The sequence below is a fragment of the Parus major genome, chromosome 7 (assembly GCF_001522545.3).
Source record: "Parus major isolate Abel chromosome 7, Parus_major1.1, whole genome shotgun sequence".
In the NCBI taxonomy this organism is placed as follows: Eukaryota; Metazoa; Chordata; class Aves; order Passeriformes; family Paridae; genus Parus; species Parus major.
Window position 1 is genome coordinate 24,246,387 of NC_031776.1, and position 15,788 is coordinate 24,262,174.

Consider the following 15,788-nt stretch of genomic DNA (forward strand, 5'->3'; position numbering starts at 1 on the left):
AGATCTGATTTTAGCTAAGATAAGTTATCGACCATGTGCCAGACATGCCTTGTGGTAATGACAGAAGATAAAAGTCAAGACAGTGATTTCTGCTTGTGCCTTCAACCCTTCACAGTGGTAACAAAGCTCTCTATGTCAACGGGAGATTCCATTTTGTAAAATTTGTAAAACAATTCCATTTTGTGTATGAATCCTGAAATCACTGGAAAACCATTTAGTTGGAAAACCAAGATCAGCATTTTTAAAAGGTTTTCTGGAATTCAGACTGAGCATGGCTTTTGATTTTCTTTTATTTTATTTTCCCTTTTTTTTAACTATTACCACTTGTTCTGTGGGGTCATTATTACTTTGCTGTGCCTTAGTAGTTTGACATATTAGATTGTAGTATTTGGTCATCTTCTGCTGAATGTGTGCATGGTTAATATCTGTTTGTAACCTCTGGTGTTTGAATAAGGGGTATTTGGTTTTCCATATGACATAAAAATGTATTGAGTTTCCAAATGCCTTTCATTCATACACACAGAAATAGTTAACTAGCAAAAATTACATTGTTGTTTTAATAAAAGAGATATTTAAAGATGGAAAAAAACCCATCAGCCTAATTGTAAAAGCAGTGACAACTTGAAAGTTAAATCTAGATTACATCTGAAGGCTGATGTTGAACCATTTTGGATACAAAACCAGATGTACATTTACCAGTACATGCACTTGCCAGAGGTCATGTACCATCTTGAGTAAAAGCATGGTTAAATGGGTTAAGGGGTGGGAGAAGAGCTACAGGTATGAAAAATTTTACTTGCTTTAAGTGATAGATCAAAAATTATAGTCGGTAAACACCTACAATTTATTTTCTTTTGAGGATCAAGAAAAGGAGAATGGGCAAAGCAGTATAATTTTCAGTATTAAATTATGTGCATTTGGTTGATGCAGAAAAGTTGAAGAAATCTGTTGGCCCATGTTAAAAGAAGTAGTTGCACTCAGCTACTGGAAATATATTGATGTGCCTGTGCTTTGAAGCAAAACCAAGGATGTGCTTTTAGAACTCTCTGTGATATTGGTTTACATATGTTTCATAACTCCTTAGATCTTTAGCAAATAAATCCCACAAAGAAAAAGTGTTCAAGTCCAAGGCGTGCAAGAGCTGCAGCCCCCAGGGATGCTGGGACCATGGTGAACATGAGTTTAGGCACACTGGATGGAGAACACAGTCTCTCCAGCACTCTGTAGTGCAAATTTCAGAGGGTGAAGCAACAGGCCAGAAGGGTTTTTGTGCAGAGGAAGAAAGTGGCAAGATCAGGATTTGAAGTTTACAGTATGGGTTTGAAGAAAAGATATCTGAGATTCATCATTATTATTCTTTATTTTCTGCTTTGAAAATTCACCCAAGATTTAGATATTTGTCCCAAGCACCTGCACTCCTATGAATTCATCATCTGCCCCCAGTACTTCTGTTGGGTCTTGACAGTTCTTCAAGCATATACAAAGCAGTTGTGTGTAAGAGTGACAACTCATGAAAGTGTGGGAGACTTCCCTTCATGTGAACTTCTCTATTGATTAATGTAGGTGTAATCAATCTGATCTTTCTGAAGATCACCGTGTTTATTTAAGTGTGTAGCTCATATTTCTATCTAGGAAACTCAGAGCAGGCACCACTTCCAAATAACTATTTCATAGCTCATCTTGTTGTTTTAAGTGTTTAAACTAACAAACATCCTGAACAAAGAAACCCAGCAATTCATGGTTTTAGTCTGCCATAAGTCACAAATGCAATGAGACCACTTGCTTCTGATGGAAAGAGCCTTACATGATCTGCCATCAGAAAGGATTTTCTGTAGGTATCTACACTGAATTGTGCTTCAGATGGGAAGGTTTTCTTTGATCTAACTCTGAGCTTCTCCTAGTGGGTGATTTTATAGAGGTCCTCCAAGATATATATGAAATAAGTATTCAAATGAGACATTGGAGGAGGTGATTTCATAAAAAAATTAAATCTTAAGGCACCGGTTATTTGAAGTACAGACCATAGTATGTCAGAACCCACAACGTGTTGCTTTTAGAGGCTCTTTGCCTGTTTTAAAGTCTGGGGTGAGCTATGTATACTCTATTCCAGCTCTGGTCATTAGTTGCCATTTCATCAGCAGATTTTGTGCTAAACCTTTTGAGAATATTTCGTATTTGTTCAGGCTTCTTTCTTGTATCTCAGGTTTGGGAATGATACCAAAATTTATTTTCTTTTTGTTTGGGGTGGGTTTTGTTGCTCTTTGTTTTTCTTTGTTTATTTTGAAAAACAGCCACCTCACTAATCTAGCAGTTACTTTTTACCTAAGCAAGAATACTGCCAAAAAATTAGCCAATAAAACGAGATCCAAAACACTTAGTGATTTCCTTTGAAGCCTACCTGCATATTTGTTTCCATTTAACTCCTCTTTCTCATTTGGTCTATTCACAAGCTAGTACTGTTTAATATATAACAAAATGAGCAATATTATTCTGGTCAGAAAGCAGGCAGAAGTGAAAGGTACTGTCTGTCCTACCAAGTTACCCAGTTGAAAGAATTTCTCCAGCTTAATCTGTCTTTTTCTCTTTTCAAGAGATATGAGCTGATGTCTGCAAGACTGTTGAACTCCCTGGTGTTAGTGCCTACCTCTGAAAATTTCACCAAGCAGAATTTACAGTCTTCCAGAGAGAGATAAGACCAGCCATCGCTGCAATCTTTAGATTATGATTTCAGCTGTTAAAAATCCCACATTGTTGGTCCTTTGTCAACCAACACATTAGCACAAACTTTATTCATTAGGTGTTTGCAGCAAAACAATTCAGACTTGAAATGTATAGATCTTCCAAGAGGAAGATATTTATGTTACTAACCTTTGCAATTTTGTTTTGCTCTTTGAGAGAGTGTAGTCTCTATAAATAACAGAGGTAAAGTTCTAGGCTTGTAATCAGTCAGCTGTTATTTAAAAGAATTGAAACGTGCTGCTTTCAAATTCAGCCCAAAATAAGTATCAGTGCCTGACAAAGCTTCAAGATATCCTGCAAAGCAAGATTTAGTGTCTTTATTTAAGACAGTAATTTCTGGAAAACTCTAGACACAACTGAGCTTAAAGGACAACCATTAATTTTTCGATGAGTTGCAATATTCTCAGGGACCTGTTTCCCTTCTGACTGTGAGTCTAGTTGGGCATATCTACAGCACCTTTAATTTAATGTCATTGACATGGGAAAAGTGCTAATTTGACCTTTTTTTTATTGAGAAGTATTTCTGACATATCAGTGAAAATTGAATAAGCTTTTTCAGTTTAATACATAAAGCTGGACGATAGCTGAGGCTGGTGCAAAGCTTTTGCAGATAGCTTAGCACTGAAGACACTGCCACTGGCATGACTTCATGAATGAAACAGAAGACATTATTAATGCAGTTTATACAGAGGTTTTCTTTTCCTCCTTTCTAAACTAAGTGCTTAAATACGGCCTTAGGTCAGGATTTCATGTATACTGTGGCAACTGCTGCATCATTTTTATCAGTTGTATTGTTGCCAATCAAACAAGACTCCTTTTTGTTAATCAATCAGAGAGAGAAACAGTCATAATCAACCAATTGGGTGTCTCTGATGCCCTGACACTCTGTTTTCCTTCCTTTAGTCAGGTTTGAGGATATTTATCAGGCACAAGTTTAACCCACAGAAAAATGACTGAAATTTATTTTACTTTTTCACAACTTCTGTCTCTCACCAGAAATGCTTTGCCTCTTGCTTTTGCTCTGAGGCAAAACCTAGGAAGCCTGTTTTTGTGAGGAAATCAGAACATGTGGTATGCTTCTAATGGGAAAAAAAAAAATTAAAAGACTTATTCTATTTCATCCATTATATTCCTGATATAAGTCTCTTGAAAAAGCAGATTGCTGGAAATGCAGATGCTTTGACTCTGCATTAATAACATACATGCTAAAATGCAGATGCTTAATTAAATTACCATGGTAATTTAATGGTAATTAAATTACAGTGGAGTAATTTAGGCAGGGATGTGCCAGTGGGGGTTATGTTGTTCACCATGCTTCAGCTCAAACAGATCCAACTAACTAGGCCAAGCTAGGGCTTTGTCCATGTAAGTTTTGAATATCTCAAGGAATAGGGATATTTAATGGCAGGCATGTGGTTTGATTCTTCTTTGCCTTTTGGCTCCTGCAATTCTCAGTGCCTGAGCAAAAGTGACTATGGAATTCAGGACTAAAAGGCATTTTGCACATACACTTTGCAGAGGCCTTAAAATCTTCAGTTAAATCTCAAATCTTCCTTCTCAAATTTTAGAGACATCTGTGGCATTTGACCACTGTAAGCTCCTCAGGAGAGGCATGGACTGTGGAGTTCCTGTTCATCTTGAAAAATGTTTCTGTTTTTCTTTTTTTTTTTCCCCTAAAATTCTTCTTTGAGGAGTTGGTAGTGGCCTCTTGACCTGAAAATATCTTCCACTTCCATTTTAAGACCTATAATCTTTCTTCTAAGAAGCCTAGCTGTAAGGCATCTGCTTTCTCTGATAAAGGATCTACCATTTATTTCATTACACTGCTGCTCTGTCCTGAAGGTTTGTAATTGTCCTGGTGATGTCAATGCAAATTCCCTCTGAAAGTCTCAAATTGTAGAGATTTGTGGTAAGCAGAGACAAGATGAAATAGTGATCACACTAAAACAGGGTATATTGCACTGTGTTCAGGCTTCTCAGAAAGCATTTTTACTGGTTTAGGAGCAATGCTGTAAAACAGTTAATCCTTTGGGAAGATGTTAGTTTTCTCTTTGATGCTTGTCAGAATTAAAGGTGCTAAACACCTTCCAGGATGAAGTCTTCAGAAAATTAACTTTTAATTTACTCTTGTGATGAGTCACCCTTGTTAGTTTTTAAAGAAAACACTTGTTTCTTTGTTTCATGCTTATAAAGAGTCACAATAATTGTTTTAAGGGATGTCTATATAATACTACAGTATTTCCACTTATATTTAAATTAAGATTTATTGAAGTAACATTTATCGTCTAAAAAAGACACATTGAGAGAATATAGTCTCACATTTTGAATGAAAAATATTTTACTCATGTTTCCTATTCAAAATAAAATTAACATTTCATATATCTGGAGATATGGTTCAGCAGCATTACAGTTTCTCCTGTCAGATATTTCCATGGCTTTTTCTTGACTCTTGCTGTTGGTCCATTTATAGGGGGCTAAAGCAGTGGGTTGTGAGGACTGGGGGATCCTACAGCCTGCTCCTGGCAGTCACTTCCCTCCTACTGCTCCTGTCTCTCCTTCTCTGCCCCTTCCCAAAACTGGTTTGTTTATATTTAGGGGTGGCATGGGGTTTTGTAGCTTTGCTATAAATCAATATTTCACAATTTCACCTACAGTGCTGATCCTCAAAGAAATGTCAGGGAGGTGGAATGTGCATTTTGCAGCAACTGAAGATAGAGTGTGAGTCCAAACTTTGAGGCAGAGGGAGAAAATACTTATTGGGTAGCTTACATTTGTTTCAGTCAATTACGTGGATCCAAGCAAGAGGGAAAATTTGCCACAGTATGGATGAGTCCTGCTGAGAAAACCTTAGAGGATCTAAGATCCAGGCTTCCTCTTTTATCTGTACCTGGAAGTCCACCCCCTCCAATAGCAGTGTTGCTGTAAGATTGGCTCAATGTAGTCCTGGAGGGCAGAGCACTACAGCATGTTCCCACTGTCAGAGTAGCCTGAGGTTCCCAAGTTCTCTCCTCCATGAGCTCAGACACGCTTGACCTTACTTTGTAAACATAATGTGGCAAAAGTAATGAGGATAATGTTGCAGGCTGAAAATAAAATGAATATGTGCAGTACTTCATGTTGTCATTTTTTATTACCTCAAATGTCAGGTCAGTCTTCATTACATACAGGACTAAATGCATCCTTTCTTGCTTTTCTTAGTGGTATTTGCTCCCTTTGTTCTATATTTCTCATCTCCTAGTTCTCAGCAGCTTTCAGCATGTTTAGTGCAGTGATATTCTTCTCATTTTATGTAGTTTAGCAGGCCAAATGTATGAGTCACAATTCCCAGCTTTATTGTGCTTAAACCTGTGTCTGTATTGCAGCAATGAATTGATAAATTCTGTGATATTATTTCTAATATGATGAATCAAGAGAAAAAATTTTTGCAGTTTCCCCAATTTACCCAGTCTGATGATTCAACCTAAAATAGTACAAGGAATGCATCTTTGTATCTTCTATTTCAACAGGTTCTCTGCACTGATATTTTAAAGTTTTTGTATCCTATATTTCAATAATTATTTCTCCTGGTTTGTTCTCTTATGTTTTATTGGTATTTCCAGTCCTTTAAGCACTTTGGGATGCATAAAGCAGTTCACAAATGCAATTAGAGATAAAACATGTACAATGAGATAAAAACATCATAAGGCATTAAAGTAAATCTTAGTGGTCTCGTGACTGGAGCCATGGGACAACACTAGAAGCTTGTTTCTTCTTCAAAACTTAGCCTAGGCTACAAATCAGTTTCATTGAAGATAAATGCTTCTGTGCTGAAATACTGAAACTCTGACAGTGGGGTTCACCTTACAGCTTTATGGAGAACTTCCTCTTATGTCCCACAAAACAGGTCACCCATCAAGTGAAATTCTCTATCTGATAGACTATGACAAGGCCCAGAGAGGATGGCAATTAACTCTTCTGCTGCCTCCTTGGTCACACCATAAATTTTGTGTCTTGAAGCTATAATATTTTGTAATAAATTGGAGAGTGAGATGTGTTTCTCTTGGCTACGTAAGGGTGTTTTATTTTGCCACTTCTTCCTGAGTGATTTCTGTTTTTAGTATATATGCAGAAAACCCCTAGGCTGAGAGAACAATTTATCCATCTGTCCTTCCTGGCAGCTGCTTCCTGCAAGCCTCTCCATCCCTCTTCTGTCACTTAGGTGGAAACCTGTCTTATTAAATACAGGAGATGACTAGATTCTTGTCACACACTGATTAAACTTCAGTTTCCAATACAAAGGAGAACTCTCCTAGGCTTCTGTGTAAAAGAATCTTGCTATAATAAACAGATGTAGTGAAATTCTTTATTTGAACAATATTACCATTCTAATCTGAAAATCTAATTCTCTTTAATTAGTTGTTATTTCAAATTTATCCTGAATGGCTTGAGAATGTAAAGTAATAATTCTCACTATCATAGCATATTGCCAGTTAGTGTTTGGGTAGAGGAAATTCCTATGATTTCCTAGTTGGGAATGTGGACTTGATTTCTTTCAGAGAGTTGAATAGGTAAAAACATCTTTCAGTTTATGTGTGCAATTCAGGTTTCCCGTCCTGCATTATGCAAGAAATTAAAGCAGTGGGGGAAGAAAAGAAACAGCCTGATCAATAAAGGACCTTTCTTGTTTAAGCCTTTTTGAGGTGTAGGGAGGTTGGTTATTTTCTTATCCCTACCTATTCTTTTGCATTGCAGCCCAGCTAAATAGCATCTTAAAAGTGGATTATATCCACAATGATAAATGGAGGAGTTTGTATTGATTTACTAAAATCATATTATAATGACATTATTAGTCTACTTATGAATTGTCTCTACTGTGAAGTTAAAAAAAAGGACATTAAAATAAAAGTTCCTGCCAGCACACTGAATACTGAAAAAGCAAAACCCAGGCAACACTTCCACATAACATTATGACAGAGACTTTGAAAATGCTCATTTTTATGTTCTCCATGGTTACACAAATTTCCATTCTAGAGTTCCACCTGTAGAGCTCTGACTCTTATCCAAGAAAGCACTTAAATATTTACTGATAATTTTTGGTTGTTGTTTTTTTTGACACCCAGTTCTCACATTCTGTTTGGGTGATTAGACAACCTCCTTATCACAGCATAGGGCTAAAGCATCTGTAGGTGTGTTCTATTGTGCTGGGACAAAATATTCATTCTGTTTTTGCTGTAAGATTAGCATCTGCTAGAAGTTTAGCATCGCAGAGAACTGAGAGCCATGCACAACCATTAACACTGAAATTCTAGAAACAATGTTCACTTTCTCCTCTTGTGCTACATCAACTTGAACACATTTTCAAACTGCACGATAGTAACCTGAATCCTGACTCATGAGCTAATAGTAGGTGACAGCAAGGGAAAGAGGACTGCTTAAAAATAAATTAAAAAAAAATAGCAAGAGAGAAGGGAACAAAAGACTGTTTGATCAATTGAGGAAAAGCAGCAAATTGAAATAATGAGGCAAGCTTTTTTGTAAAGTCTTGAAAATGTGTCTTCAGAGTATCCCTTTTGCCATTTTCCTTTATTAAAGTAATGCTTACCTGGGAGGACATAAAGATAACTTTGAATTTTTAAAATGAAAAATGGTAAGCCCTTAGGGTTCATTTTACTGAAATTCTTGAACCTTATATTCAAGGTGGTGATATTTTAACCCTTGTAATTGTAACCTGATGATCCATTTTCTAGCTAAAAAAACACAGTGGAAAGTATAGAAAAAAGGTATAATAAATCTCCATACATAAGTACTACAAATTTTATTATTTGTTGGTTTTGTTGTTTTTTTGGTTTTGTCTGGTTGTTTTTTTTTAAATAATTAACATGTTTAACAGGTCTGAGAATATACAGCTTTTGTTTATGGCATTGACTATCATTAGCTGATTTAGGTAGTGAGTCTGAACTCTAAAAAAATATGCAAGAAAATTCATCCAGTGCAGAATTCAGGTATGCTGAGAAATGAAAAATATTCAGTGGTAACTGAAAAAAGGACACCAGTGCCTACTAATCCCTGTTATATCGGATTGTGGCACAAAATATAATTCCACTGCACTCCTCAATTCTACTTGAAATTCTATCACCTTCACAGATCTCAGTTAAGGAGGAGGGGCTGTATCAAGTACAGAAAGCTAAAAACAATCCAGACTTATGGGGAAAGGCACATTTCAGTGATGAGAACCTCTGGAGAATTCATTCTTCTCCCTTTTCATGAAAAGACCTCAATCTTGTACGCCTTTTCTTGTGTCTGCAGTGATGCTTATTTGTTCATAAAGATAATGAATGTTGCATTCTACATATGAAGACAACCACTGGCTTTTCTTAGAAACATCATTGAAAACATGATATGGAAGGGGAGAAGTATTTGAGTATTTGTGGGTTGTCACTGACCTGTATTAAAATCTCACCAGCTGTCACTATCTAAAAGCACAAAACAGTGAGTATGACTCCCTTTTTAACTTTGCTCTGAGGTGTGAGCCTTAAACCTAGTATGGAGGCAGGAATCTCATAAGGAGGAGATTCTGATTTCTGATTTTTACAGGCACATGGCTGGCAACAGTGTGTCCAAAGTCTTCATAGGGAGGTGGTGTTCCTCAGACACTATTAGCCCAGTTTGTCATTTCTGGAATTTTCTGCTGGTGTCAGAGTTTCTGAGCTGTAGATGTCTCTCTACTATGAACCTCAAAACCTTGTGAGATTTGCCCATAACAAGGGTAATTTCTCTGCTGTTGTGCATGATTTTTAGGCAGCACACTGAGAAGTGTTTTAATGAAGACATCACTTTAAAGTAAGCTACTACCATCTGTTCTGCCCTCTAATTACAAATAGGAAAAGGAGAGAGAGAGAATAATTTGCAATTGCATCATAGAGACAGAGAGGATAAAGAAATGACATGAAGGTGTGCAAGTCTCCAAATACGGCCTGCATCACTTATGCTGCTTTCGTGATTCATATACAAATGGAAGATGAAACTGCTCCCTTGTGAAAGGAAAAGCTCCCTATGATAGCAATCTGTTTTCAGCATATCTGAAATGACATGTCTGTAACAATGTATACCAGTGTGCTCTGTTTTGGTGTCAGTTTCTTAGTCCTGGGGAAAGCTATAGACGTGAGTTGTGTGTGTTTGAGGTAAAATAAATGTTAAAAAAGATGATCTGGTAGGCTGTGGGTTTAGACTCCAAAGAATTGAGTTGAATTCCAATTTCCATTTATTTCAACCTAAATAAACAAAAATTGGGTGTCTAATTTCAAATATAACTAGATCTGATGTTCTTTGAGCCTTACATAGCGCTTGCTTGCAATACAAGAATAACAGCCCCATATTCCATAGGAGTATTGCCAGGATTCAGTCAATTTAATGTTTGTGAGACAGGAAGGTTCTTACCTGACAGGAAACATGTAAGATGCACTGAGATAGCAGAGCTTTGATTTGATTCCCTGCAGCCTTTTCTCCCATGCTCATGGCAGCAGTATGTGCTACTTTTACTTACACCTTTGCAGAAAAGATGGGCTGGGCTGACACAAGAATGGTCCTCAATCCCTCAGTGGTGTCAAAACCACATATCCTTGTTCCCAAAGGTGCTGCCCAGCACGGTTCACACTGCTGCATCTCCTGTGCTTGTAATGTTAATCAGAATCTTCAGGCATGAGAGGGGTGGCTAAGCAGGGAAACATCAGCTCCCTGATTATCTCAGAGGTGTGTGGGCTCAGTCTCTCAAGACACCATGCTGCAGCACCTGGTTGGCAATTATGTGCTGTCTTAAGCTGGGGAAATGATGACCTCCTGAAGAAAATTTCTGCAGGTCCTGCAATGTGTTTATGCATTTACTTAATCAAATTATTAGACAATTTATCTGAAAGCATCTGAGCACACTACACAAACTAAGCAAGAACAAGTTCCCATTTGATGCAGGAAAACAAATTCAAAAACATGTAGCAAAAAGGGGACTTGGATGATAGTTAATGAATCCTACCTGTCAAGGAGCATCAGTTGGTATTTGATCAGTGTGGACAATCAAATAATTGTGTATTCATGCACCTTTGTCTATTGGTGATTAAGGGGCAGGAAGCATGGTGTTCAAAAGGAGAAGAATCAGACCTATAGCTCTTCCTTTTTTTCCATTTCTCTAGTTCCAGCCTGAAAATCTGGGAATGTGTACCTTGTCTCCCATCTGTGAAAGAGTCCATTGCATCCTTTACCGAAATATTGACAATGAAAAATGGAGCAGAATTCTCTCTCCATCTTCTTCCCCCCACCAACCCCAGTAAAAGTGAACAAAGCAAGCTGTCCAAAGACACGGCCATTTACCAATGTGCAAGTGCAATCAAGTATTTGCCACACTGAATGTTCCACCAATATCACTAAATTGTGTTTGAGTAAAAGAGGGCATAAAATCCAGACCTGCACTTACCAGTAATAATTTTCTGCAACCATATGGTGCAAGAGGATTTCAGCCATGGTGAATGCTCTCACATGCTTGTTTCAGTTAATGTCTCAGGCTCAGAAGGGATTGCAAGCCTGGATTTAATCATGTTTCTAAAACTAGTTGAACTCTTAGGCAGTACAGGAATGCAAATTACTATTAAGTTTGAATCCTTAACATAGAGCTCAGAGGGCAGTGTGCTCTTGATGCATTTCCCTATATGTAACTGTGGCAGATAAAAGATGGTGCATAAAAATTCTCAGCTAGCACAAAAATATATATATCATTCAGCTTTTCCTCTAATTATGGAAAAAGCAAACTCCAGGCTGATCTTGTGAAAATACACTTACCAGGAAGCACTGGAAATGTATCTACATTTGTAATTATGATTTTGGTTCCTGATGACTAAATGGCCATCCTAGGACAGGGCTACTCAGCTACTCAGGCTGGTGCTGTCCTTCACATTGTTGCAGACAGAAAATATTTGTATGACTATGAAGTCTCTTCATACATAGATCATTGCTGCTCGGGGAAAAATCAGTGGACATCTTCCTGGGGTTAGGGCAAGTCTAAAGTACCAGGGAATGCATGAGTTTGGAAGTGATGTCTGGAGCACATCTGGTCCAAGGTCCAAATGTAGTTACACCAAGCTTTCCAGCTTTACATTCAGCAAAAGTGCCCAAAATTTTGGTGTGGATTGGGATTGGGGAAAAGGAGAGGAATAGTTTCATGGCACTTCTGACAGCCTCCTGCAAGGGGACATGCTCTAAGTCTGCCCCAGAGCTCCCCTGAGAAAATGTGCTGTCTCTCAGAAGAGAATGCACAGTCTGAATATTAATGTCATTTGGTAACAAATGTTCTTGGTTGAGCTGTGTGAGCAATATTCCTTTACATAGCTGAGAAACCTTCCCAGTTACCTAATTCCCCAAAATGGAGATTGCAAGGTCAACCTACTTCAAACAGAAAATGAAACTAGTATTGAAAATAAATGTAAATGATGAATGATCTTGCTACTTCTGTGTTAAGTTTTTCTGCAGTCAGCAGACCATAGTGAAGAAATCACCTTGGATTTACTTTCTGGTTCTCTGCAAATACAGAAATTAGTTTGTGAGACAAATACTTCCAGGAGTCTGTAGTGTACAGATAGCATGTCTCTAGTCTAAAATATTTTCATTTATCTGCAACACTCCAGTAAAAAATGTCATTCTGTGTAACAAAATATTTTGATGGTCAACAGTGACACTAATAATATAAAACTACTTCAACACTCCAGGTAGTGGTATTAGCAGCTTTTTAGTTCTGAGACATCAAATAGGAAGGAAAAACATTTCCTAAAATGTAAAATAACCACACTTTTTGAATTAATTGTTTGGATCTATAAATTATGTCAAGGTATATAGGGTCCACAGTAGAAAGGACAGCATTGTTACTATTTCTTACTTTTGCTATTAATTGTTATTATTTCTACTCTTTGCCAATATACTTGTAGAATCATAAGAACTATTTCCAATAAATTATTTTGAGGTTGCTTTATTTGTTTCTGAGCTTGCTCAGAGCTCAGGAAAAAAATGGAATTTTGAGGTGGTCTGTGACAATTAAAATATTTATATTCTTTTATTAGGTATGAAATATCTATTTTGTTTTGTTTGCTTTTTTGAATTTTGATGCCTATTTGTTGCTAAACATAGCATTGGAGGAACACTATTTCAAGGTCAAAAGTTAAATATTTCTTTTGTTGAATAAGCATAAATGCTAATGAGGTTAACAAGTTTGTGGGTTGGATATTCAAGCTGAAGTAATTAGCTTGAAAATGATTGCAGGAAAGAATGGTGTCTTATTATTTAACAGGGCAGACCCATATGTTTGTTCGGTCATGGTATATTTTGGCTAGAAAGAGAAAAATAACATTTCATTTATTATTTATTTTTCTATTTATTTTCCTATTAGCTCTGCATACTAGCTCATTTTGCACAAACTAAGTTGTCTTCTACTTCTCTCTACAGCAAAATAATCCCTCAAATATCACCTGCATTATTCCTTTGCTGCTTTGAGGCTTTAAGAAAGCACACAGGCAGATTCCATACACAGTTTATATGAAATGTTTTTGTAAATACAAATTTCTGTGTTTTATGCAGTCACTTTTGATTCTTATGTATGAGGGTTTGAATCATTCACTGTCATGAATCTGTGCTCGCTTTCCTCATTATACAGCAGTCATAAATGTAAAAAGAAGTTATAATGTCATGACAGGACGAATGAAAATGGAGAAGGGAAGATAGAAAAATTCAAATATATGAAAGACTATACTCTGGGGAAGGGCATATTTGTAAGAATAGCGAAGTGAGTTTCTCCTCAAATATTTCTGCAAATACTTAATGTAAAGTAATAGCAGTTGAAAGAATATTACAGTGAGAATAAAGTAAAACTGGAAGCATTTTAGGAAAAAAAACCTCCTGACTTTTTGAAAATAAAACCTCTTTTCCTTCATAATTCTAGAGCTGCTTGACAAATAGAAGGTTGTTAATATTGGTGTTCCAGCTTTTCTCAGTATTTTTCTAACCCTCAGAGTTTGACATCAATACTTCCTTTCTAAATGTGGAAAGGCTAAACAAATGGGTTTAGTTCAGTTCCTTCAGCTGTAATGAAAAACAAATCAGGCTTTGGAAGCAAGGAGAGATCTATAACTGATGGATACTGCCCAGTCTGACCAGCTGCAGAGCACAACATTTCATCAGAGTCTGGGAGGGAATGAAATGTGGCAATCCTCAGGTGCTCTGACACTGGTAGTTCCAGTGCTGTTCCCAGTGCTGTTCTTCCTCCTCTGCTTGTTCAGGTTAGGAAGAAAGGAATCATTTTGTTCTCAGACCTTGTTTGATTTTTAATTAAGGGCTATGTACTCTCAAGAAAGATCCATAATTATTAATCACAGATGGAAGGAGTCATGCAGGCTTTGAACAGTGGGAGAAGCTCAATATTTAGAGGACTTGCTCTGGGGAAAAGCACCCAGGTCCCTCTCCCTGATTCCTAACTCCTCCCATGCATCTGTGAACATCACCACAAACCAGGCCCTGGGGCACTTTGGTGGGCCAATCCCTCTCTTTGGACACTTGGAATTTTTTTCATGAAAGCCAAGAGCCTTTTCTCAGAGCTGACATCTCAATGTGATAATGAGAATTGTGTATTTCATCTGAGGAAGTCCAACAAGGAATAGAGACATCAAACAAACAGGAGAAGTTTTCACGTTTGGAAAGCTGATTGTTCTTCTAACACACATCTTCATCATATTTTCTCTTTTCCTACAGAAAAAAAGAAGCATTTGCCTCTACAAGAGGGTTAATTATAGAAATGAAGTGCTTTCCATTCTAAGATACAGGATTACTGAAATAAAATCTTAGGACCTCTTGAAGTCTGATCCAAGGGGAAATAAAATTAAACACAATATAGGCCAGTTGGCTGAATGTGTTGAGTAAATGTAGAAAAGAGAGAGAAAATTTGAAAATGCACAGAAGTTTGAATAAATAATAAAAAAAAGAAAATATAAGTTGACAATGGCTGAACATTCATATTTTCAGGGTGCTCCCAAAGCAGAATACAGCTATTATTTGGCCTGGAAACAGTCTGTGAAAAGTTGACAGGCTGAGTTATTTTAAGGACCTCAGAATAAAACATTTAGAAAAAGAAAAGTATAAAGACAGGTAAAGGTTCTCCTAACTCTTAAAAGAAAAACCCAAAACCAAACAGAATCTCTTTTCCCAGGTGTGGTAAATGCTTATTCTCAAACTAATTTTTGCTGTTGCTGGGAAGAGGATACAAAGTTCAGTATCCTGTGTACCAACACTTCCATTATGTCCATGTACCCATTTGAAGGCTGCAGAGTAGAAATTTCTCTGAGCCAGAGTTTGTTTGGGTTTTTCCTCCTAGATGAGGAAGTGATGAACAGGAAACAGCTGTTTTTCTATTAGATAGATCTGTGACCATAACAGCCATTCTGAGGAGAAAAAACCCAACCCTGCAGATTCATCCTGGGTCTATTGGATCCTTATAATCCCATAAAGAAATCCTCATTCAAATTCATGACTGCTTTCCACAGCTTTAATTGTGAAATTATACAGGCACCCCAAACCTCCATGCTCATTTAAGAAAACACTGCATGTGAGCACTGCACTGTGGTGTTCTGCTAGAAAACATGAATCCTGAAGGTAACTAAATCAGGCAGAGGGTGTAAAAAGAGCACTCAATGTATTTTATAGCTTTTGAGGTCTAACTGATGCTTTTCAAGCCCTTGTGTTAAATTTCACAAGGGCCTTGTCCTGTTGGTGTGCATTAAACTTGTTGTGGTGGGACCTGACCAGAGCACTCCTCACCTATGTGGATGAAATCCAAGGCTGAAAAATTTCTGGATCCCTTCAGTGGTTTGAGACTACTCTGCCAGCAGACAGTCTTTACTGTCAGTAAAAGCTGACAGTGCCTTTGGCTGCACCAAGGGAGATTTACCCAAATAACTTTTGTGACCAAGAGAGGTCATAAAACTTCAGACATGAAAGTCCTCTGGGATCAGGAGTGTTCTGGATTTTAATTTTCAGTCAGAGGATTT